Here is a 26,357-nt window from a genome sequence, read left to right as displayed (position 1 = left end):
GCCTTGAGAGTAGAGTTTGTTTCCCCCAAACAATAGTTTCAGCTCATAATAATTTTTATCCATATCTAGTATGTCTCCTGCCCTTCAGTAGGCAAAGAGAGAAGGAAATAATGACTAAGACAAGGCAAATGTCTGCTACCGTCTGCTTTGCCATCTTTTGGGGGAGATAATGACAACAGCACATAGAAGAAAGAGCAATACAGGGGTCAGAGACACATGCTTTTGGACTAAAGGGAGAGAAGAGAGTGTTTCCCCTTAGAACTCTGAGTTATGGCATTCTTTTTGCATGCCTAAGAACCAAATAGAAACTATAAAACATCATCATAATCAAAACTTGTATTTAATAGATCTTGGTATTTATGCATCGCATCTCATGCAGAGTTTTTGGCTAAACATCAAATTACCCAGGTGACTCAGCCCCCTTACAACCTAGATTTGGCATGCTGTGACTTCTGGCCTTTCCAAACTTAAAATCACCTTTGAAAGGAAAGAGATTTCAGACCGTCTATGAGATTCAGGAAACTATGACAGGGCAGCTGATGGTGACTGGGAGCACTATGTGAGGTACCAAGGTGCCTACTCTGAAGGAGACTGGGGGTCATTGGCCTATGTACAACATTTCTTGTATCTTGTAGTTTTCATATTACATGCCTGGACCCTTGCTGGACAGATCTCATAATTGCCATGTAACATTATATCGCATTCATTTATATAACATAATGATTTGCTATTTATATATATATTTTGAAATGAACAGCATAACAAGTCTAGCTAACATCTATCACCACACATAATTTTAAAATTTTTCTTATAATGAGAACTTTGAGATCTACTTACTCAGGAACTCTCAAAGATACAAGTTAGTATTTTTAATAGTAGTCACCACACTATGTATTACATTCCCAGAACTTATTTATTTTAAAACCAAAATTTTATACATTTTTCCTACTCTGCCTCTCACCACCTTTGAGGACCACCAAACTGCTTGCTGTGTGTATTGATGAGATTGATATTGGTTTTTTTTGTTTGTTTGCTTTTGTTCAGATTATACAGTATTGGTCTTTCTCTGAGTATTTCGCTTAGTATAATAATTTGATTGCAAATGGCAAGATTCCCTTCTCTTTTATGGCTAAATAATACCCCATGGTATTTATAAACTTCACTGTTTTACCCACTGATCTATCAGGGAACGCCCAGGTCGCTTCCATGTCTTGGCTGTTGCGAATAATGATGCAGTGAATATGGGGGTCCATACATCTTTTCAAGTTAGTGCTTTTGTTTTCTTCAAATAAATAACCAGAAGTGGAGTTGCTGGGGCATGTGGTGGTTTTCTCACCACTAGCACAACCCATTACGTGGATATTGCAGTTGTGTTACAATTACCTACAATGTTCAGTATAGTAGCATGCTGGGCGTGTTTGTAGCCTAGGAGCTGGAGGGGAACAAAATTTCTCACCCCAAAATATGGCTGTTTGGCATAAGGATTGTTTTATCTGGTAGTTTTAAGAAACAGTAGACCTGAGAGAAGCTCTGAAAATCAAGTAGACTTTACCTTTTGTAAAAAGATATTTGTATTTGTAAAGGAAATATTCATTTGTAAAGGTATCTTTTACCCTGTACAGGGAGACTGGAGTGGCCTTATCTCTAGAAACTCTTATCAATGCCAGAAGACAGCCTTAAATTGGCATAACAACCCTAACTTTGTTCACTGTGCTTATCCTGATAACATCCCATAACTGACTCTTCCCACCCCCAACATCATCCTTTGTCTTCAGCTGAAGAACAGATGGCATTTTCGTTGACGATATGTAAGGTGAATGCTAGGTAAAGATGGTTTTTAAAGGTGGTAGCTTCAACAATTTTGGTGAGTTAATCAGTTTTTCTAAGTCTTTCCCATGTATATAGGAAGTATACATGTCATTCACTTTTGTTTTTTTCTCCTGTTATTCTAAGCCAAGAACCCAGAAGGGTAAAGGAAAAATTATTTTTTTTCCTCCCCTGTAGAGTAATAGAACTTTCTGTCAGACAGCCTAGCTGTGTGATAGGCTACTTTCTAGGTTTGCACAGGAACATTCCATGATGCTTGTGTAATGACAAACTCACATAACCTTGCTGTTCAATGGGGCGTGGCTGGGCCATATTTTAACTACAGGCATGCTGTTTGTTGTTCGCAGATCTCTAGAAGTCATTCGCATTGCATAACTGAAACTTTGTATTAATTGAATGGCAACTCGCTATTTTTCTCTTGTATCTAATTGATTTTAGCCTGTATTGTTTTTGTATTAATAACCCTATTTCAAGTTTTTCATATCCAGTTGAATATTATTATTCATTTGTGATGTCTTGTTTTGGCAATTTCTTTTTTATCTCATTTCTATGAACATACTGAAGTAGTTGTTTTGAATTTAGTGTCTCTTTTGAATTGTACATTTTTCTAGCCAACCTCCTCAGTGTTAGGTTTTGTCGTGTATTTTTGGAATTTTTGTTTTCCAGCTCATTTTGAATAGGATTTTTCTTTCTCTCTTTGTGCCTTTCTTCTTTCCACCCTTCTTTTATTCGTTCTTTTCTTCCTTTAATCTATCTAGCCCCCTTTTTAATTTTTATTTCTCCCTGAGTTTTTGTTTTCAAAGTACCTTAATAAACTTTTATCATCCTTCAATAAAACCAGCAGTTTATCTACACCAGTAAATTACATAGAAGAAAACATAGGAGCTAAACTTGGAGAAAACATTTTATAAATTTGATTTCANTTTCATATCCAGTTGAATATTATTATTCATTTGTGATGTATTGTTTTGGCAATTTCTTTTTTATCTCATTTCTATGAACATACTGAAGTAGTTGTTTTGAATTTATTGTCTCTTTTGAATTGTAAATTTTTCTAGCCAACCTCCTCATTGTTAGGTTTTGTCGTGTATTTTTGGAATTTTTGTTTTCCAGCTCATTTTGAATAGGATTTTTCTTTCTCTCCTTGTGCCTTTCTTCTTTCCACCCTTCTTTTATTCGTTCTTTTCTTCCTTCTATCTATCTAGCCCCCTTTTTAATTTTTATTTCTCCCTGAGTTTTTGTTTTCAAAGTACCTTAATAAACTTTTATCATCCTTCAATAAAACCAGCAGTTTATCTAAACCAGTAAATTACATAGAAGAAAACATAGGAGCTAAATTTGGAGAAAACATTTTATAAATTTGATTTCAAGTGCAAGGGAAGTAAAGGCAAATATAAATGAATGGGACTAAATCAAACTAAAAAGCTCTCTGCAGCAAAAGAAACTGCCAACAAAACAAAGAGGCAACCAATCAAATGGAAGACGATATTTGCAAACAGCTCAGACAAAGGGGTTAATGTCCAAAATATATTAAAAAATCATACAACTCAACACCAAACAATCTAATTTAAAAAAGAGGCCCTAGCTGGTGTAGCTCAGTGGATCGAGCACGGGCCTGCGAACCATAGGACCGCGGTTCGATTCCCAGTCAGGGCACGTGCCTGGGTTGCAGGCTGGTTCCCTGCAGGCCAACTCCCAGCAGGGGATGCATGAAAGGCAACCATACATTGATGTTTCTCTCCCCCTCTCCTTCCCCTCTAAAGATAAATAAATAAATAAAGTTTAAAAAAGAGCAGAGGGCCTGAACAAACACCTCTCCCAAGAAGATGTACAAACAACCAACAGTTGAGTATGAAAACATACTCAACTTCACTAGCTACTAGGGAAATGCAAATCAAACTATAATGGGATACAACCTCACACCTGTTAGAATAGCTATTATCAACAAGACAAATAATAAAAAGTGTTGATGAGGTTGTGGAGTTGACAAGGTTGTGGAGAAAATAAAACATTCACTGCTGGTGAGAATGTAGACTGGTACAGTCACTGTGGAAAACAGTCTGGCAGTTTCTCAAAGTTAACAGAGTTACCCTAAGATCCAGTGATCCTTCTCCTGGGTGTCCACTGAAGAAACTCAAAAATATGTATCCACAAAGTTATCTATGACTTTTCATGTTCATTTACTGTGGCCAAGACACGGAGGCAACCGAAATGTCCTTCAATAGAAGGTTGGATAAAGAAGGGCTGGCACATAGACACAATGGAGTACTACTCAGCCAAAAGGAACGATGAAATTATGGCACTGTGACAACATGCGTGGATCTTGAGAATATTGTGCTAAGCAAAATAAGTCAGTCAGAAAAAGTTAAGCACCATAAGATTTCACTCAGATGTGGAATACAAAACTGAAACTTGAAAACAGCCAACATATGGTGGTTGCCAGAGGGAAAGGAATGGGGAGATAGTGGGAGGGTAAAGGAGGTTAAATATTTGTTGACAGAAGATGATTTAACTTTGGGTGGTGGGTACACAGTGCAATATACAGATCATGTATCATAGAAATGCACACGTGAAACCTATATGATCCTGTAAACTAGTCATCCCAAAAAAATTAATTAAAAATATGTCTTAGTATTTCTAAGTAGCCACCAGATATTAGAAATATGGGTGATCCAGAAGAATGTTTAATTCAAGTCCTGGTAGGAAGATTATGTCTTTGCCTTCTACCTGCTCATTATTCTCAGCCTCATTTCACAGTGGGTTTGGTTTATGCTTCATCCAAGCCCTAACCCTGACTCTACACTTGGCTCAGGAATTCAGTTTCCAGAGTTCTTTTGGCACCTCCACACATACAGCTACTTCACAATCCTAAACCACACATGCATGTGTTCTCAACCAAGCACACTGTTTTGTGAGGCCATTGTGTTTCTGATGCTTAAAGAAAATTTCTCTGAAACCTATGTTTAATTTTTTTAGTAGCCTATATGTCAACAGTAAAAAGATTTTTTGAATTGAGAATGCACGGTACCATGTTCATGTTATAAGTCCTTATTGTTCTTTCTATCAGTTATTATAAATTAGGTGATAAAAATTTGAGGTTCAGAAATAGTAAGTCACTGGATGATAAACTAGTGGATCTGAAATTTGATCACGGGTAATTCAGATTCTAAAACCCCATTTTCTTTCTATTCTACCAAACGTACCTACTGAGAAACTAAGCAAATGCATTTTATTTCCCCTTTCACAACCATAACTATACAGCAGTAATTTGAAGTCAAACAAATTTATTTCTCAAATATTTCTTTTCAGTGTTTAGTTATTACATACCTACCTTCTAAATCCTGGGAAACACCAGGAAACTCCCTTCCAAAAATAAAGGCTCACACATATTTTCATATGCAACATCCAATGTTGTCACACAACAGTGCTGTCCATAGGGAGCACCTGTAGGAAAGTTTAATCCATGTTTTCACACCAAAGTCATATAGCTAGCATGTCAAAAGTCTAGGAACATGGGAATTTTGACAAGCATAGTCAGATGTGGGAATGATAAACATTGCTAAAAATATTTTTAAATAAAACCACACTCATCAATTTCTTTTCCTATTTAATGATTCAATTATTTTATTTCTAATAAACTCAGAAAAGACATTTTGCTCAATATTGTACAATGCCATTCTCTTAAATTATATTAATTTATGTGAGTAGATATACTATATGCACATGTACCTAACATCAGAAATCACTTGATATGAGTTATGCAAAAATGTTTCTTTTCTGGAAAAAAATTTGCAACTAACAGGTTAATTTATTTCCACATAAGGGAAGAGAAATTAGTTAATTTATTAGTAAATTTAATTTTCCCTCAACACCCTTCTATAAAAAGGCAACATGCACTTAAACGGAGATTAATATATCTTTAAGATGAAAATGACTTCTTGCAATAAAAGTTGTAAGCAGAAACATATTTGAAAAAAAATCTTTTTCCAGAACATCTTGTGAGACCCTCTTACTTTACCTTCCCCCTCCTTGTACATTTTTAAAAAGCTGCTGGCCTAGAGACGTTATTGATTTTCCCAAATGTTTCGTGCATTCTGTGTTTACTTCTAAGAATAGATGCTATAAAAATGAACAGGAAAAATCTTTTTTATGAAGATACTCTTTTATAGCCTTTTCCTCCTAGGACACTAAATAGTGAACAGTGATTTTTCTCATCACATATATTCTATACAGAAAACACATGATGTCCTCTGTGTCTCGGCTCTCATTCATCAATAAATATGCATATTATGTTTGCATTCTATGTTTATATGCACATGATATAAACACCCTATAAACCTTTAAAAAATTTTATATCCTCATTTGATTTCTAATTATTTTAATTTGTGTTTTGAATGAACAAATTTATTTTAACACAATATTCTTATTGGCTGAAGAAATTTTTAGATATATTTAGCATACACATATATTACTTCTAAGTGTCCATTTCAATAGTCACAATACTTTTTTATTCTTTGTAACCATTTGATCTTAGGGGAATTTATCTAAATAGTTTACACAAACAAAATATATTTAATACTAGTTAAGGAGACAGTCTTATTTTAGTGAGACCACTACTCAAGTTTAGTCCAGTCAATCACTGTTAGAACTTTGCCAGTTTTCAATATTTCTATGCTGAAATCTGCTCTGAATTTAGATCAACAATAATATAACCTTAAGGATATTGTGTGTGTATGTGTGTCAAACAGAGTAACCCTTTAATATTAAAAATGCCATTAATGGCCCTGGCTGATATAGCTCAGTGGATGGGTTGGGAACTAAAAGGTCCTGGTTTCATTCCCAGTCAAGGCACATTCCTGGGTTGCAGGCCAGGTCCCCAGTAGGAGACACTTGAGAGGCAACCACACATTGATGTTTCTCTCACTCTCTTTCTCCTTCTCTTTCCTTCTCTCTAAAAATAAATAAATAAAATATTTTTTAAAGGTCATTAATGGTCCCATCCAAATGTCGTTTTGGGGTCTGACTTGTTTACTGCCATCAGGCAGAGACTGAGAGCTGGCCTGGGTTCTGCAGTCAGTTTGCCTGATTTCAAACCTGAGATCTTACACTGTGTAACCTTGAGCAAGTTACAGTGATTGATGAGTGCCAGCCTCAGTTTGCTCATCTGTAACATGGGATATAATAACAGCATTTGCTCATAGTGTTTTTGTGAGAATCCAGTGATGCAGTGGTTTAAAACACTTAGAAACAGCACCGGCTATTGTTATTACCATAGCATATAATAATAGCTCCTGTCACATAGCAGATGCTGTATCAATGCTGTTTACATAAATGAAGAAATGCTATATTTTAAAATTAATTTTACATTTAATAATCATATTACATATTATTTAAATTTATTTTAGGCAAACAACAAACTTCTTCCCACTTCTGCAATAGAAAAATTAAAGAAAAACCTAAGTCTCAGAAGATTGCTGAATCTATATTTCTAGACAGAGCAGAAGTCTCACACTGAACTTGCTTTCCATGCCCATCCTTACTTCCACGCCTTGCTCATATTCATCTTAGTAACTGCATCCTCTGACTGTTTCCATTAGGCACCAGCTCACTCTCTGTTTTGGTTCCAATATAGATCAGTTTTACTTTGAGATACTTTGGTTCATGATAAATCTCTATCTGCTATTGTTTTAATTGCTTAGATGTTTAAAACAAACAAACTCAAAATGGCTTCAAAATAAATTTATGTCTCCCAGGGTGCACTAATTCCTGGGCTGAATCATATCACCATGGGTCCAGGTGCGTTCCACTTCTCTGCTCTGCAGTCCTCAGTGTGTCACCTCTGATCCTCACAAGACCTCACTATTGACAGGATGGCTATCGCAGTTCCATCACAAAAGGAAATGAAAGAAAAGGAATTCCCCCTTTTTCCGGGGAGGGGACCTTTTTTTCCAAATTTGTTGCTTTACTCCCAACCCCAAACATTCATCCTTGCATGTGTTCTTGACTAGAATGAATCATTTAGGAGACCACCCTCTCCTAATGGGTGGCAATTTCCAGGATCTAACAGTGATTCTGAGGGACAGGTGTGGATGCTTTCCACAATCAGAGCTCTGCTAGCATACAAGACAGAGAAGGTTTGGGGGTGAACCACCCATAGTATAAAGCTTGAGATGCCACCTGATTTTTCTGGACTTTCATTTATTTGTTATTAGTAAGGAAAAACAGGTTAGCTGTGGTCCCTTAGTTAGCTTCAGAGAAACTGGGCCCCTCAGAGGAGCACAATTTTAAAACCATTGACATAAATAGCTATTGAAGTCCATTTCAGCTTTGCATCTTAGAAAAGTGGGAAGAAAAAAAGAGAGAGAAATAATAAAAATCGAGAGCTGCATTAGTTTCCTGTGGGGGCTGTGACATATTTCCACAAACATTGTTGCTTAAAACAACAAAAATGAATCCTCTTGCATCTGAAGGCCAGAAGTTCAACATTAGTTTCCTGGAGCTAAAAGAGGTCAGCAGGGATGCTCCCTCTGGAAGCTGTAGGAGAGAATCTGTTCCTTCCTGCTCCAGCTCCTAGTGTCTGCTCTTGCTCTACTTAAGGCCCACCATTCCAACAAACCCTCCATGGCAGCATGCCTTCTTCTCTTCTGTGTTTGTCACTCTCGCTCGGCATCTTTCCTAGAAGGACATGTGTGATTACACATACAGACCACCTACGTAATCCAGGCATATCCACCTCCATTGAGATCCTTAATTTAATCACATCTGCAGAGACCTTTTTTTTTTTCTTTTAAAGTAACAATTACAAATTCCAGGGATTAGGGCTTAATATTTTTACCTGAACTTGATTTAATTTACTACCAAGACATAGAAAAGGGCACATATGAAAAAGTCATAAAAACATAACTATACATTTCTTACTTGAGAAAGAAAGAAAAACATGACACTGGAATAAATAATTGCAAGGATTCCCTATGCATTGATATCTTAGAGAAATATATTTAAAGGAAATTTTATTCACAAGGCTGCCAAACAGCTGACGCTTCTTTAGTTTGATTTTTAATTCTATACTGTTGGATTTTAATAGAAATAATATCAATAAATGAATTATTCCTATGTGACAAAAGTAAAATGAATAATTTTGCTATTTTATATTTATGAAAATTCTTGAATGTCATACATGTTAAACAATTATGTGTAAATATATACATATGTGTATAATAAGTAGAAAATCTCTATGCTGTCTTACAGTTCTTGCAATACATTGAATGCTGGACACTCCCCTGCCCGTTAATGTAGACTAGTACAGGGAAGTGACTTCCCTCATAATTACCAGGTATCAGAAAGCCTTTTTAACAACAAACAGAGAATACATCCTAAGCCAGTAACTAGAATATCCCATCCATATATATTCATATCTTGAAGTTTTAAATTAATTAGAATGATTTCTTTTCTTCTCTCTGATCTCTTTTGCATGGTGTTTCTAACTGTAAAATAAATTTGGGCAGGTTTGGTTTCTTTTCCTTGTTTTATTTCTACTCATCCCTCCCACACTTCCTGGAGTTGTTTTATTTTACATTCTTTAATATTATTTATTTACTTCCCAGAGAGAAGGGAAGGGAAAGGGAAAGAGAGGGAGAGAAACATTGATGTGTGAGAAAAGGATCCACTGCTTATCTCTTAGGGGACCAGGCCCGCAACCCAGACATGTTCCCTTACCAGAATCCAACCTCGACCTTTTGCTTTACGGTACCCTGCCTGACCAAATGAGCCACACTGGGTACGGCCTGGAGATGTCTTGCTCTCATCTGGGTATTAGTAGATGGAGAATGATAGGAAATAAGAGGTAGGACAAGGCTCCTTAAGCTAGGTGGCCTAGAGCAGTCTAGATCTAGTAAGTAGTAAAAACTTAGGAGAGAGCTGTGGAGAGGGCTGTGTTAACTTTCTCATGACCAGGTTGTAGCTCTTCATCAGCTCCTTCCTGAACTGCCTCTCCTGCAGTTTCCTTATGGGATGGCCAGCCTCTATAGCCTAAGTTGTACTTCATTCTCCTTGGTCAGCCACTGGGCGTTTGGTGGAATAAACCACTCTTTCTTTGCTAAGCTTTGCTTACCCCATCAGGGAGCTCTACTGAGAATGCTCCATGGCAAGCAACCCCGCCACCATAAGCAAGAGATCCAAGGGAAATATTAAAAATCTGAGTCACCTGGGCTTTGTGGCTAATGCAGTGAACTCTATAACATAGTTTTCCCAAGCTAGAGTTCCTGAGGGAATAGGTGGGAGGTTGAAATTCAGACTTCCATTCACAATTCCATCATAGCTTTCTAAGATATGATTCAGGCATTCAGATTTTTGGCCTAGAAATCAATGGACATATTTACATATTCCAACTTNGCAAGCAACCCCGCCATCATAAGCAAAAGATCCAAGGGAAATATTAAAAATTTGAGTCACCTGGGCTTTGTGGCTAATGCAGTGAACTCTATAACATAGTTTTCCCAAGCTAGAGTTCCTGAGGGAATAGGTGGGAGGTTGAAATTCAGACTTCCATTCACAATTCCATCATAGCTTTCTAAGATACGATTCAGGCATTCAGATTTTTGGCCTAGAAATCAATGGACATATTTACATATTCCAACTTTTCCAAGCCCTAATCAGTAGAGTGATAGCTTCATGGAACTATTGTACAAAATCTTTCTTTCTCAAATTCTTACTTTCCCTTCCTTCCTTCCTTCCTTTCTTCCTCTCTCTCTCTCTCTCTCTCTCTCTCTCTCTTTTTTTCTTTCCTTCTTTCTTTTGTACATTCTTGGAGGAAATGCTAGAATTCAAAAGTGATAGATATTATTTTCTGAAAAGCTTCATATGTATATTGGTCTCGTAATCATTTTGATATCTAATTATGTGTCACTGGCATTTCAATAGACACTGAGGAACAATGAATCTTTTATAATGTTCTGTTGCAAACATTTTAAATGCAAGAAACTAGCCTATTTGTGTATACAATGGAAATGGTTGTAAGTACTATGTTTTTAATGGCTGGTATAAGTGCAAATTGAAAAAAATTTCTTAGGTTTTTTTATATTTCACTTTTTATAAAGAAATAGTATCATATTCAGATTAAACATCGACAGGCACCATCAAGTCAGAGTTACTCCACAGAGAGAAAATTAAAGCCTGAGCACTTTAAAAAGTGCATTACAGCTACAGCTTTTCAAACACCTAATTTCTCTCACTGGTGTGGGAAATGAAATGATAGGTAGTACTTTCTAACTTAAATGCCTTTTATATATCATCTGCTTTTAAATGACATAAGCTGCTTTGCAGTTTTTAATTTTTCAGTCTTCAAGGAAGTATAAGAATAGAGCAATCATGTTCACAAAATCATACTTTTTTTAGTCTTTCAGAGCAAAGATTTATGACTCTAATAGCACAGGCTTGGATTTAAGGTTTTTGCATTTTTTTTGGAATCTGTGTGATTAGGTAAAAGCATCTAAAATTATTTAACTTTTTTCTTATACTGATACATGCCATTGAACTAGAGAAGATAAGTAAGGTATGTCCTGTGTGCCTTTAAAAAATAAATAAAATACATAAAAGAAAACAATACCAGGAAATAAAAATCAGTAACATCAATTTTGTTTTTTTTTAAGATTTCATTTATTTATCTTTAGAGGGGAAGGAGAGATGAAGAGAAATATCAATGTATGGTTGCCACTCATGCGTCCCCTGCTGGGAACTGGCCTGCAACCCAGGCATGTACCCTGACTGGGAATCGAACTGCAATCCTCTGCTTCGCAGGCCTGCACTCAATCCACTGAGCTACACCAGCCAGGGCAGTAACATCAATTTTGATATTCATGTTATTGCCTGTACCGAAGATGTGTCAATATTGTAGATGTAGAATGTTATAATTTCTCTTTGTTTTTTTTCACATAATCTACAAAAATGAGACTGAAGATCTCTAGTATAAAAGAGCCAATCCTGATGAATGAGTGACAGTGACAATCCATTTGCATAGTAAGCCTTTCTTGTGCAGTAGACTTGACACTGTTTAAATTTAGAGATCTTGGCTTTGATGGTAATTTAATTTCTGTGACAACTAAACATTTTTACCTAATCTGTTTTTCTTAGGATAGAGTAATGATGATCAGTTTCTTCACTTTAAATCTTCAAATATTTTGTTTTTGCCATTGCAAACTCTTTCAATTTTGAAGACTCAATACATATACATAAAAAATTATTAGAACTCTATACAAAATCCAAGGAATACTAGGTTACATCACATGAAATGCTATTTTGTCAAAATAATTAAATGTTAGCAATATTATATGGTACAAACTAATAAACAAAAGCATGTAGTATAATCTCTATCTTGAATTGTGACTACAAGGAGACTTTGTGAAATTAAGAACAGTTATCAATGAAATAGTATTTGAAAATAGAAAGGCTGAGAAGCATCACAACAGGTAAGAGTGAGGAAAGTAAATTTCATTTTTTAATATATTGATTTTAGAGAGAGAACAAGGGAGAGAGAAACAGCCATCCGTTGCTCCACCCATTCATGTATTCCATCATCAGTTGATTCTTCTGTGTGCCTTGAACTGGGATCAAACCCACAACTTTGGTGTATAGGGAAGATGCTCTAACCAACTAAGCTACTGAGCCAGGGCCAGGGAAGTAAATTTTAGACTTAGTGTTGAGCATGGAGGAGTTTTAAATGTATTAGCTAATGAAAAGGGTAGTAGATCAGCAAGTATTTAGGGCCCACATCTGAGTAGGAACCTGAAAAGGAAGAGAAGGGAATACTGCAGTTTATAAAAGTGAAGTGTTGCAATGATTAGGAAAGGTGAAAGTGTTCTGGTTTCTTCTCTAGGTCCTCGAAATACTGAGACCAGGAATGAGCTTATCAGCTCTTTAGGCCAATGGCTGAGGAGTAAATATATATGTATGGTGCTTTCTGCTAGAAATTTGAAGAATATGCATGAAATTCTCAATAAACATAATCCTGTACCATGGTGGATATTGAAAGCACATATTAAGAAGCAGCTTCATTCAGGCAACAAACTCTATTGGCCAATAAGCCAATGAATTGTGTGTTTACTGCAGCATGACCTACTCTATCCAGACAGGTAAAGGGAATGACACATATCAACTGACTTTAGGAAAATATTTTTGTTAACTATTTTAAGGATTTAATTGAAGATGCAAAGAAATATTTATCAGCCTATTTGTCCACTTACAAATTGTTTAAACTACAAAAGGGAAATAACTGATAAATAATAGAATATTTATTAAATATATTATGGATATATATATGTAAATTTACTATTTAAACACTAAAATGATTTTTTTACTCTTACCGTATGAATGTGGACATGTATTAACTATTTGTAAACATGTGCATACCACCAATACACACACACATTGAGGTCTGTACAGAAATCATGCAGCCATGTACTATGAAAAATAGAGACACATACTGGAGAAGGTACAAAATATAAGAAACATTGTAGATATGATGATGATGCCTCAGTCCCCTTCAAACTAGGCGCCTTGAGATGTTACACAATTCTCCCAATTGCTATCAGTTGCCCTGTTGTATTTTCCTGAATCTCATCAATGGTCTGAAATCTCTTCCTTTTCAAAAGTGATTTTAGTTTTGGGAAAATCCAGGAGTCGAAGAGCACCAAATCTGGGCTATAGGGGGACTGAGTTACCTAGGTAATTTGATGTTTTGTCAAAAAACTCTGCACTACAAGTGATATGCAAGTGAGTATATCATCTGATGAAGCTGCCCATCACCAGTTGCCCAGAGCTGCATCCTTCTGAATCATTGGAATTGTTTCTGCGGAGGAATGTTAAGCTTAATGCAAAATTTTGTGTAGATTCATTGCTCTACTCACTCAGTCATTTTGAATGCAATGGCCACACAGTACACATGCTCACTCAATGGTGTCTACATTGATTAATACAGTGAAGTCATCACTGTTCACACAAGTGTATTCCAGTACACTCCCCTTGGCTGCCAGGTTACATCAATGCCACTTTTCTCTGATATTAACAATGGCTGGACTTTTTCTGAACAGACCGTGTGTGTGTGTATGAATCTTATGACTTTTATGATTATTATTAAGAGAAGATAGGCTGCTTTAGGAGAGTTTTAGTGAAGGACAGAATTATTGCCTATCCTCATTCAACAAATAATCAGTAGCTACTTTATGTCAGGAACTTCACTTGACATTAATAAATTAGAGATTCAGAAAGGAATCATGGTTCCTAAAGTCACTCAGCTTCAAAACTAAAAAGGCATAGTGTCTGTGGTAATATTGTCCCCACACTAATAAATAAATGATAACAAATTATGGTAAATTATGTAAAAATATGCTGAGTAAAATTAATGGGCTTGATTTATATTGGAGCACTGGAGGAGTCCTTCTCTGAGAAAACCTAAAGAATAGCAGAGCATGACCAGTTGAAGATGTGAGAGTCTTTCCAGCAGAAGTACAAACTTGTACATGCCCTTAAGGTAGAAAATCATTTTGCATATTTCAAGAGATGTGAGAAGGGAAACATAGGAATATAAAGAGACCTTTCAAGTGAATCAAGAGTTTAATCTTGAATGTATTATTATTGTGATGAACACATGCATCTGAAACTTGGAAGAGAATAAAAGTGAGAGATATCAATCTGAACTGATAGTACAAAAAAGGCTTTGCATTTTATGCATGAATGGAATCACTCAGGAGCTGACAGAATAAGGAGAATTGGTCCTTGAGGAATTTCACCATGTAGAGATTATAGAAAGAATAAGTGTCAAATACCATGAAGGCTTTTTAGGTCCCTCATACAAGTGATATCCTAAGCATTGGTCTGTGAACTCATAGAAACAAAGAGTAGAATGATGCTTACCAGGGGATGGTCATAAGGTGGGTAGGGGGAATTAGGAAGATTTTGGTTAAAGTGTATACAATTTCAATTAGGAGATGAATAAGTTCTGAGATCTAATGTACAGCAATGTGACTGTACTGAAAAATACTATAATTACTATATACTTCAAAGTTGCTAAAAGACTATATCTTTAATGTTCTTACCACAAAATGAAATAATTATGTGACTTAATGAAGATGTTGGCTAACTTTATGGTGGCAATCATATTCCAATACACAAATGTATGAAATCAACACATTGCACACCTTAAAATTACACAGTGTTATAGGTCAATTAAAAGAAAAAAGAACTAGTAAAGGTCTAAGAATTTTGCCCTATTTCCAAGTTAAACACTGAGTCTAAAAATTCTATTCCCACTGGTAGAAGACACGAGACTGACTGTAATTCGTGTCTCAGCAAGTGCCATGCGTGTCAGTGCACCTGCAGCACCTTTCCTCCCCCCAGAGTCCCACAGGTCCATGCACGTGGACTCAGATGGATGCCCACATTCACACTGAACTCTGTTACCAGCCAGAAACCCTGAGACTGGGAAACCCACATTTTTTATAAAGGCAGTAAGTCCTCCTGCCCTATGCTCTGTAGGGTGCATTGTCTTTATTACACTGAACAATAAGCAGCTTCCAGAGTGGACCGCACCCTGGTCTTCCAAAGCTGTTTGCTTTACAAATATTTGTGAAAAGGTCAAGTAAAGCAAAAAGAAAATAGTACTTCACACAAAATGTGCAGAAATTCCAAAGATTCAGTGAGAATTGTCTCTCAACAGTAGGGAGACTGCAAAAGGCACCAGGGAAAAGCAAGAAGGAAACAAATGTAGAAGCCAAGAAAATAATCTTACTGTAAGGAAAATGCACTCAGTGGTGGCAAATGCCGTCAAGAAATCAAGACAGACAATAACTGAACCATTCATTACAGTAAAGCCACTATAAGTGATGCAGTTAATATTTGTAATACCATACAATAGAAAATGATTGACTTAACTTGAGGAAGAAAAGAAGATGATCATCTCAACTCTTTTGTTAGGAGAATCCTAATTATACACATGGTCTTCATGTAATGATTAATAGTATCTCTGGTAACACTCAATAGTGTCCTGATTTGGACTATAAACTGTATTTGGTTAGTATAAGAGTTTATAAAAGTAAAATAATAGATTATGTAAGATCAATAATGACAGAAACACAGTTTACTACTAGATCTTTCAACAGGAGAATCTTATGGGCATTTTCTGGAGTGGTACTTACTGATCAATGACAGTTTTTAGTTTTTATATCTCACTGTTTAAGTATTTAAATATTATTTAAAGATTTAGAAATAGTTCACTGTGGTTTAGCTGTCTTTACACTTATTTTAATCATCCAAGCCAGAAAATATAAGAAGGATAAAATAATTTTTTACTGCAGAAATATTGATTAGTCAGCAATTATGTCACTTGATGTTTCCTGCACTGATGGTGAAAAAAAAAAGAGCAATTTAGGTGGTCTGTGGGAATAAAAACCAGATTAGATTAGGTGAAAATGTGTGTGGAAAAAATAAAGACTGCATATCCAGACAATTCCTACAAAACATTATTCCATGAAAGGGATAGGTGAGTGTGTTTGCCATAAGACCAGGGTGACAATTGACAATTTCAAGGACTGGTGTAGATGGTGAGGGGTTAAAGATATAGGAGGTATTTAACAACTTTCATGTTTTCAAAGATGTCAGCAGTGGTGAGGATTCACTGTGTGCAAAGTATAAATAGGGCTTGATCAAAAAAAAAAAGAAAGGAATTTCATTCATGGTGAACAGAGGTAGAAAGGAGAACATAGTTACAGATATAGGTGAATTTAGAAATTTGATATCAATAAGTTGAGAGAGCTCATTAATGGTATTCACTTTTTAAGTGAATCATAAGATTATATGATGATAATCAAGTAGGGGAAGGACAATTTTAGCACTAAGGGTAGAGAGCACATAAAGTTGTTTCAGATGCTAGAAAAAAATGGGGCAAAATAAAATCCTGGGCAGTTTCAAGACCTCAGTTTATATTAGTTTTGATAATTGTATAGTATTAGCAACTTGCCAGTTATGGGATTCACAGTAACAAAGGCCATATTTTCATCAATTCCAAACAAAATAATGGTATATGTCATTTACTGATAGTGCATAATATTTTAAATCCCAGAATATTTTATTGTTAAATGTATATTTTCTGGCTTTCTCAAAAGATATTAGTGAAAATTATTGTTTTTTTTTTATTCTTGACCATAAGACACTTTTAAATCTGGAGAGTAAAAATTTTTGAGATAATATGAAAAAGTACTTCTGCTTTCTCTACAGGTCTTATGTCTCATACATTATTTTGACTGGAAATACATGGGTAGTTTCACTGTCTTCTGATAAGGAAGAATATTTCACTCACAAACCAAAGGTACCAGGGAAACCTGGGAGAAAGGGAAACAACATACTGTTTGCAGGGCTTGTGTTGTGTGGTCCTGGTTCAGAGCATTCACTTAACAAGCTTTGGCTAAATGGGAAAAAAAAGAAAAAAAGAACAAATGAGTGAATTGAGTGGGAAAAAGACCAGAACAGATCTGAGATTTAATTTTTTTAATTTATTATTTAAGTTATATAATATTTATTTGGCTACATTGTCATTGGACATGATTTCTCAGAAATCTAAACATGATGGTAGTTGCAGGATACAAATTTATCTCTCAATGTCTCATGTAATAATTATCTCTTCTTATGGCAGTAGTTCTTTATGGGTTGCAGAATAAGACGGTTAAATTTCTATAGTAAGTCTCTTTAATTTCTCATGGGATGTGACATTTTAGTTGTAAGAAGTAATCATATATTTTAATATCTCACTATATCACTCATGGTGTGTATTCCTTGTGGTACTTTACTCCCTTCCCTGATCTTATTCCCACACTGTCCATTTCCCCATCAATCTATAACTTCTTTAAGAAATAAAAAAAATTATGTGAGAGTTTCAGGTATGTGGCTGTTTGTATAAGTGAATTTAAAACTTATCGATATCACTTTATAAATATTTATCAAAATTTGGTTACTTTTATTTTTCTAAAATTTATCTGATATATATGAAAATATTTTTGTTTTTATTCATTTTATTTACTTATTTATTTATTATTTTATTGTTGTTCAAGTACATTTGTCTCCATTTTCTGCCCATCACTCTCCCAATTCCAGCCACCCCCATCTCCCACTCTTGATCCTACCCCATTTTGGTTTGTCCTTGTATCCTTTACACATGTCTCTTGACGACCCTTCACCCTTGTGCCCCCATTAGCCTCTCCCAACTCTCTGCTGGTTACTGTCAGTTTGTTCTTTATTTCAATGTCTCTGTTTTTTTTTTGCTTGCTTGTTTGTTTTGTTGATTAGGTTCTACTTATAGGTGAGTGTTGGGGACCGCCCTGTCTGGTTTCAGGAATTGTAACTGCCCCCCATGACTAAGTGTGCGACCTTCGGAATGCGGGCCACTGGAGACAAGGCTTGTCTCTGGCAGCAAGCGCTGCTTCTGCTTCTTCCCCTGCCCCCAAAGCTTGGTTGATGTCCATGGTGGGTACGCCCCCTCAGAGAGGGGCAACCTAGGCCAGACACGATCACTTGGGAGGCCATCATGGAAGGACTCGGGGGGGGGGGGTGAGGGGAAGGCTACAAAAAAGATCAATGGACTCTCACCCCACCCGGGGCTTTGACATAGCCTGAGTTCCCATGACCTCTGGGAGAAGTGCTTCCTGGTTCTAATCCCCTTAAGCCTGAATACCTATGATGGGGAAGGCAGTGCAATCCTGTGCTGGAAAGGGTGGGTGTCCAGGGTAAATCAGGCATAAGAAAGAACATGTAAAAATCCTGGGAAACCTGCTTTGTTTAGAATGCTCTCATTTAAATGATAAGGTTCCAAGCCAGGAGTTTGTTCCTCAAAGTTTTAGGCCTCATTCGCTATCTGACTCTGACTGAGAATAAGCCCTCACAGTTCTTTGAATACTATCTATTGTTTGATCCTTACCTGTATTCTTGTGCAAATGAACCCAATAAAAGCCCCTTGAGCAGGGGGCTCTTAGCTCTTCCCCTTTGAGGGATCAGCCACCTTTCCTCCCCAAGCAGATCACATCATGTCTCTTGTATTGTTTACTCTCATCCGTGGCACATGGAGGGACTTGCGAGGAAAGTGGCCCCCACATGTGAGATCATATGGTGTTTGTCTTTCACCACCTGGGTTATTTCACTTAGCATAATGCTCTACAGATCCATCCAAGCTGTCATAAAACATTGGAGCTCCTTCTTTCTTTCTGCTGCATAGTATTCCATTCTGTAAAGTATTTACAGAATACTTTTGTAAAAAGTAATTCAGTATTTAAATATGTCATGTGAAGAAAACCAGCTCCATAAACTTTTTAAAATTTTTTAATTCTGTTTTATTGTTATTCTATTACAGCTGTCCCAATTTGTCCCCCTTTTCCCTCCTCTACTCATTCAGCTCCCCTTCCTACAGTCAATTCCCATACTGTTATCCAAGTCCATGGGTCATTCATAAATGTTCTTTGTCTAGTCCCTTTCTTTTCTTTGTACCATTATCTATCAACCCCCCCCCCCCGGTCCCTTTCAGTCTGTTCCATGTTTCCATGCCTGTGGTTGTATTTTGCTGGTTAGTTTATTTTGTTCATTAGATCCCTCTTATAGGTAAGATCATGTGGTATTTGTGTTTCACTAACTGGCTTGGTTCATTTAACATACTATTTTCCATAAATGTTGATACACTATTAATTAAATTATATCCCCCATTAATACATATCAATATTATAAAAATATTTATTATGAGCAAATTTGCTCTATGAATGATTACAAAAATAACTGATTGGAATAATTATTTTTACAGTTGGTGTTATAACCATGAGGAGTAATAAAAACACATTTAAATTTACATGATTTTTTGTTTCAAGTTTTATGAGAGAGGGATCAGTAAGACTTCTACGGATAAACATATGCTACTTTAAGATAAAATTCTGTAGGAAAAAAGGATTGAAAGTAAGAGTTCAAGGGAAAAAAGAAATGAAACAAAGTGTTACAAAAGAAGTAGTTCATAAAAAACAATTGGATGGGTATTATAGAGAAACTGACACTTCTACACAATATAAAAGGATATAACTAATTATATATTCTAGGTACACTGTCAGCTGCAGTTGTAAGAAGTTCTGATAAGGAATTATGAGGAACAAAATGTCAGAGCATATCTGATAACAAATTATGAACAACAGGATATAGAGAACGCTTAGTGTAACTATGAATGCAAATTGAATATCTGTTGCCTATTTAATAAAAATTGGAGATGTGTGTGTGTGTATATATATATATGTGTATGTGTGTGTGTATATATATATATATATATATATATATATATATATATATATCAACTGTAGTGCTAAATCCATCCAAATAGAACAAAACATCTACTAAACTCTGTAGACATTTGCTGGCCGACATAAATTCAAAAAGCAAAAACAAAACAAAAAAAACCTCAAATCTCAGTCAACTCTATTTTGTAAATTCGCCTATTCCTTTAGCTATTGATATTTTTCTTCTTCAATAATACTAGATGTTAAAACAATTAAATACTATTGGATATCTTTAATATAAATACTACATTTATTTATGCTATCAATATTTATAATGTGCCAAAAGTAAAGCCATTGAAACTTTTTAAAGTTATAATAAAAATAGTAGCTTTCAAAGTAATAATGTGTTAAGAAATGTAGGGCATTTAAAGATTCTTTTAGGGGTTATTAAAGCAAAACTGGTTAGAAAATCTTATATTATAGCCCAAGAGACACCTAAATCCTTTATAAAAAAGTTTCCTCAGAAAAACTTTCTCAGTAACAAATAACTTCTAAAAAGTTAATATTTTAAAATCACAGGTAAACTTTATAATTATTAATAACTAAAATATTTTACTGGTGTAACTTTTGGATTAATATTAATATTTTGATACAATTAAATTATCAGTAAAATTCTGGATTTTAAATATCTAGAAGTTTGTTGCAGAAAAGGTCCTCATATAAAGTGAGAATAGACAATATACCAGAAAACACATAGGATTTAGAAACACTGCAGAAAGTTCTACTACTTTACTACCTATTACCTGTTTACTTTATGTTTTTACTGAATATATTAGGGTGACGCTGGTTAACAGGATCATACTGTTTCAGATGCACAACTCTACAGCACATCGCCTGCACAATGTATTGTGTGTTCTCCACTACAAATGGGTCTCCGTCCATCACCATTTATCCCTGCCCTGTAACCTCTTCCACCTCTCCCTTCCACCCTGACCCCTGGCAATCACTGCACTGTTGTTTGAGTTTATGAGTTTTTCTCTTTTCTTTCTTCTTTGCTCAATCCCTTCACCCTCCAGACCCTCCCCAACAGTTGTCAGCATGCTCTCTATCTACCTACATGTTTAATTTTAAGGACCGCTTTTACCTCTTTAAACCTTAGTTTATTGTACTTATAGTAAGAATAAAAATAATCTTGTTCATTTTAAGAATTTTAATAAGATGAATGTTAATTCTTATCTTTTTATACTAATTTTATTTTTTTTGAAATAATGTAATACTAAAAACCTATTCATTTTGTAATAGGTTTCACATATCATATAATACCATTTCATATGAAAATTATATAGATGAGGGCAACGAACGGCCTTAATATATCATATAAATTACTAAAGGAAAACTCTTTATACAGTACTTTTCTGACAGGATCCAATTCACAGATAAAAGTCCCCTGAAACATTATATAACTAACTCACAATTATCAACAATTACCCTATGAATGCTTCTAAAAGACTTATAGGTTTCTAAATCTAACAATTTCAATCATTATTCTTATCAAGAGTCTATTGATAAACTGTCTGCAACATATCTTGAAAGCTACCAGAGCTATACAAATGCCATCTAAGTAACATTATTATACAACGAGACAGTGAGACTAACATTTTCTTGGACAGCTTGCTAATTTCAGAATTAGAAAAGATATTTTTAAATATTGTATTTATTTATTTTTAGACAGAGGGGAAGAGTGGGAGAAAGAGAAGGAGAGAAACACCAGTGTGTGCATGCCCCCTACTGAGGACCTAGCCTGCAACACAGGCATGTGCTGGGACTGGGAATCAAACCAGTGACCCTTGTGTTCTCAGGCTGGTGCTCAATCTACTAAATTACATCAACCAGGGCTGAAGAGATTTTGAAATACAAAATATAATATACAACTATTAGTTATATATTTTTAAGTAATCATAGAAATAATTTAAAAAATAATTCAGAGAACATTAGAAATAACTAAACAAAAAAGGGTCATCCTGTTAAAACTACCCATTAAATCAGTGTTAAAATTCAAAATGATAGCATAAAAAAATTAAAGGACAGAAGAAATATGAAGATATTAATGATTTTACTTTTATCTAAGTTGATGATTTATTTTTTTGTGTTTACCCATCTGGAATAATAACTGATTTTTTTTCTGGGAACAAACTAAGCACAAGTTCTTGTCTTTTTTTCCCAGGTGTGGTAGGAACTACTATGATGAATCATAATTTCCGACAGTTATTACATTATATATAATAATATGATTTAAGACACATATTGCTTTATAACTTTCAAAGGTATATAATACAATGCAACCATCCTAGCATTACTGGGAATTTATTATTAAAATATTCTAATATAGAAAATCTAAGATGGTGGCAGAGTCGATAAAAACTACACTTACCTCCTCCCAGGTCTAAACTAAATTATGGATCAATCCACCTGAGTAAACAACTGAAGATGAGCTGAACTGTCTTATAATGAAGAATTTACAGAAGAAGCCACATCAAGACTGTTAGGAAGGGCGAAGACACAAAAAGGGCTGGCATGGGTATGGGGAGGAGGCAGCTGATGTCCAAGACTGGACAGCATAGTATATATACTCAATAAACAGGAAAAGTACAGAGAGGCGATCAAAATTGGGAGATGAAAACATGCCTCAAATGAAAGAACAGGATAAATCCCCAGAAAAAGAACTAAGTGAAATGCAGGCAAGCAAACTACCAGATACAGAGTTCAAAACAATGGTTACAAAAATGCTCAAGGAACTTATGGGAAGACTTAATGAACCCAATACGAACTTAAACAGATAGTAAACATTAAAAAGGACAAAGAAAACTTTAAAAAAGAACTAGAAGGAATCAACAACAAGCTAGATTAAGGAGGAGATCAAATCTGTGATTTGGAAGAGGAGTAGCATAAAACACACAGTCAGAGCAACAAAATGATACAATTATTTTTAAAAATAAAGATACCTTAAGGGCCTCTGGGACAACATGAAGCATAACAACATCGTACTAGAGAAATAACAGGAGAAGAGATAAAGCAAGGAATTGAGACCTTATTTGAAGAAATAACGACTGAAAACTTGCCTAACCTGGGGAAGAAAAAAGACACACAAGTTCAGAGACTGCAGTCTCAAACAAAATAAACCCAAAGAGATTCACACCAAGTCACACCATAATTAAAATGGCAAACATTAAAGACAAGGAGAGAATCCTTTTTTTTTAATTTAAAGATTTTATTTATTTATCTTTAGAAGGGAAGGAGAAAGGGAGAGAAATATCAATGTATGGTTGCCTCTCATGGGTCCCCTGTTGGGAACTGGCCTGCAATCCAGGCATGTGCCCTGACTGGAAATAGAACCATGATCCTTTGGTTCACAAGCCCACGCTCAATCCACTGAGCTACACCAGCCGGTGCACAAGGAGAGAATCTTGAAAGCATCAAGACAAAGACATTTAGTTACCTACAAGTGAGCTCTCATAAGACTGTCAGCTGATTTCTCAACAGGAATATTTTAGGTCAGAAGAGATTGCCATGTACAATAGTATTCAAAGTGATGAGAAGGCAAGAAACTGCAACCAAGATGACTCTACCTAGCAAAACTATTATTTAGAATCAAAAAGAAATAAAGGGCATCCCAGACAAGAAAAAACTAAAGGAGTTCATTAGCACAAAATCAGTATTACAAGAAATGTTAAAGAGACCTCTTAAGAAGAAAGAAAAATGGGAGAGAACATAGTAATAAAAATAAAATGGTATTAAATATGTACCTATAATGATCACTTTAAATGTAAAAGGATCACATTCCCCAATCAAAAGACATAGAGCATCCAAATGGATAAGAAAACAAGACCCACATATACACTGTCAACAAGACCTGCCTCAAAACAAAAGATACACACAAATTAAAAGTAAACAAGTAGAAAAATGTATCTCATCAAATAAAAATTAATAAAAATCTCGGGCTCACAACACATATTTCAGACAAAATAGACTATTTTTCAAGTTATACTTTATTGTTTACACTATTATAATTATCCCAATTTTTCCCCTTTGCCCCTTCCATCAGGCCACCCTGACTAAATCAGGCATTCCCATTCCCCAGTCCATGTCCATGGGAACACAAACGTATTTTCCGGCTAATCTATTTCCCATGCTGTGCTTTACATCCCCATGACTATTCTGAAACTACCAATTTGTACTTCTTCATCCCTTCACCTTGTCCATCTTCTGACACCACTTCAATCTGGCAACCATCCAAATGTTCTCTGTAATTATGATTCTGTTTCTGTTCTGCCTATTTGCTTATTTTGTTTTTTACATCCAACTGTTGGTAGATATGTATCTATTGACATTTTATTGATCATAGTTTTGATCTTCTTCTTCTTCTTAGAAAAGCCCCTTTAACATTTCATGTATTAATGGTTTGGTGATAATGAACTCCTTTAATTTTCTCTTGTCTGGGAAGTTCTTTGTCTGCCCTTGGATTCTAAATGATAGCTTTGCTGGGTTGAATAGTCTTGGTTGTAGGTTCATGATTTTTATCTCTTTGAACATTTCTTGCCAATCTCTTCTAGCCTGCAGAGATTCTTTTGAAAAACAACTGACAGTCTATGGGAACTCCCTTGTAAGTAACTAAATGCTCTTCTCTTGCTGCTTTTAAGATTCCATCTTTGTCTTTAACCTTAGACATTTTAATAATGATGTGTCTTGGTGTGGGCTTTTTGGGGGTTCATTTTGTTTGGAACTCTGTTCTTTCTAGATCTGTTATGTCTGTTCCCTTCACCAAATTAGGGGAGTTTTCTTTCATTATTTTTTCTTCAAATTTCTAGGTCTATCTCTCCTCCCTCTGGCAACCCCATATGTGAATGTTGGTAACTTGAAGTCTGATAGACTGCTTACACTATCCTTACTTTTCTAATTCATTTTTCTTCTTGCTGTTCTGATTGGTTGTTTTTGTTTCCTTATATTCCAATTCTTATTTGCTTTTTAGCTTCATCCACTCTACTATTGATTTCCTATAGTTTTTTTCTTATTTTAATTAGTATATCCTTCCCTTCTAACTGGATCTTTTTTATGCTGTTGAGATTCTCACTAAGTTAGTTAAGCATCCTTATAACCAGTGTTTTGAACTCTTCATCTGGTAGATTGCTAGTCTCCAATTTGCTTAATTTTTTCTCCAGAGTTTTGTTTTTTTCTTTCATTTGGGCTGTTTCTTTGTCTCCTCATTTTGTCAGCCTTCCTGTGTTTTCTTCTGTGATTTGAGTAAAGCTGTTGCAACTCCTAGGCTTGGTAGGGTGGCATAACATAGTATGTGTCCTGTAGGATCATATGGTACAGCCTCCCCAGTTACCCAAGCTGGGTACTCAAAGTATGCTCACTGTATGGACTGTATGCATCCTTCTGTTGTTGTTAAGCCTTGATTGCTCTTGGCATTTCCAAGGTCAGCTGCCACCAGTATTCTGTCCAGAGTCACACAGCATAAGCTACAAAGAGGTCTGCTAATGTCTGTTACTTGTGCTGGGCTTAGAGTTGCCCAGGTGAAGCCAAACTATGAACAAAGGCTGTGAGCTACTAGAGCAGGTCCTGGGAAAACTTCACAAGGGGAATGGGGCTGGCTGAAGTCAGGTGCTGCTGGTTCGAGAGAATTTGGAAAAATCTGAACCATGGGCCAAGACAAGCCATTTTTATGAAAAAGCCTCTGGAAATATCTGGGGTGGGGCCCAAAAGTTGGATGAGGTGGAGTCTCAGGGAATTGCCAGGGTGGGGCAAACATTGAGAGTCTGGTTGATGGAGTCTCATATATGGTACCTGCTTGCCTGCTCTTTTTGGGGAGGGCTGAGTAAAGGAGCAATGGCCTCTGCCAGCAATTTTGTACGGGAGAAAGTTGCTCCCAGCTTTTGCCCTTATTCTAGACACATAAATTCCTCCTTATATGCCTCTGGTGCCTTTCGATCTGTTGTTCCCAAGCTGAAGCCAAGAGGTAGGGAGTTCGAGTCTGTTTGTAGGCCCTTTAAGAAATAAAAGGCAATACAATTACAAAGGAAGAAGTAAAAGAGTAATTTTTTGAAGATGACAAGATACTATATATTGAGAACAATAAAGATTTCACCAGAAAACCATTAGACCTAATAAAAAATTCAGTAAAGTAGCAGGATACAAAATAAATATCCAGAAATCAAATACATTTATACACTCCCCTAATGAACTGTC

Source organism: Sturnira hondurensis, unplaced genomic scaffold (assembly GCF_014824575.4).
Source record: "Sturnira hondurensis isolate 20B ecotype Veracruz unplaced genomic scaffold, ASM1482457v3 Scaffold0005329, whole genome shotgun sequence".
In the NCBI taxonomy this organism is placed as follows: domain Eukaryota; kingdom Metazoa; phylum Chordata; class Mammalia; order Chiroptera; family Phyllostomidae; genus Sturnira; species Sturnira hondurensis.
The sequence above is the reverse complement of the archived record's forward strand: the minus strand, read 5'-3'. Positions refer to the sequence as shown.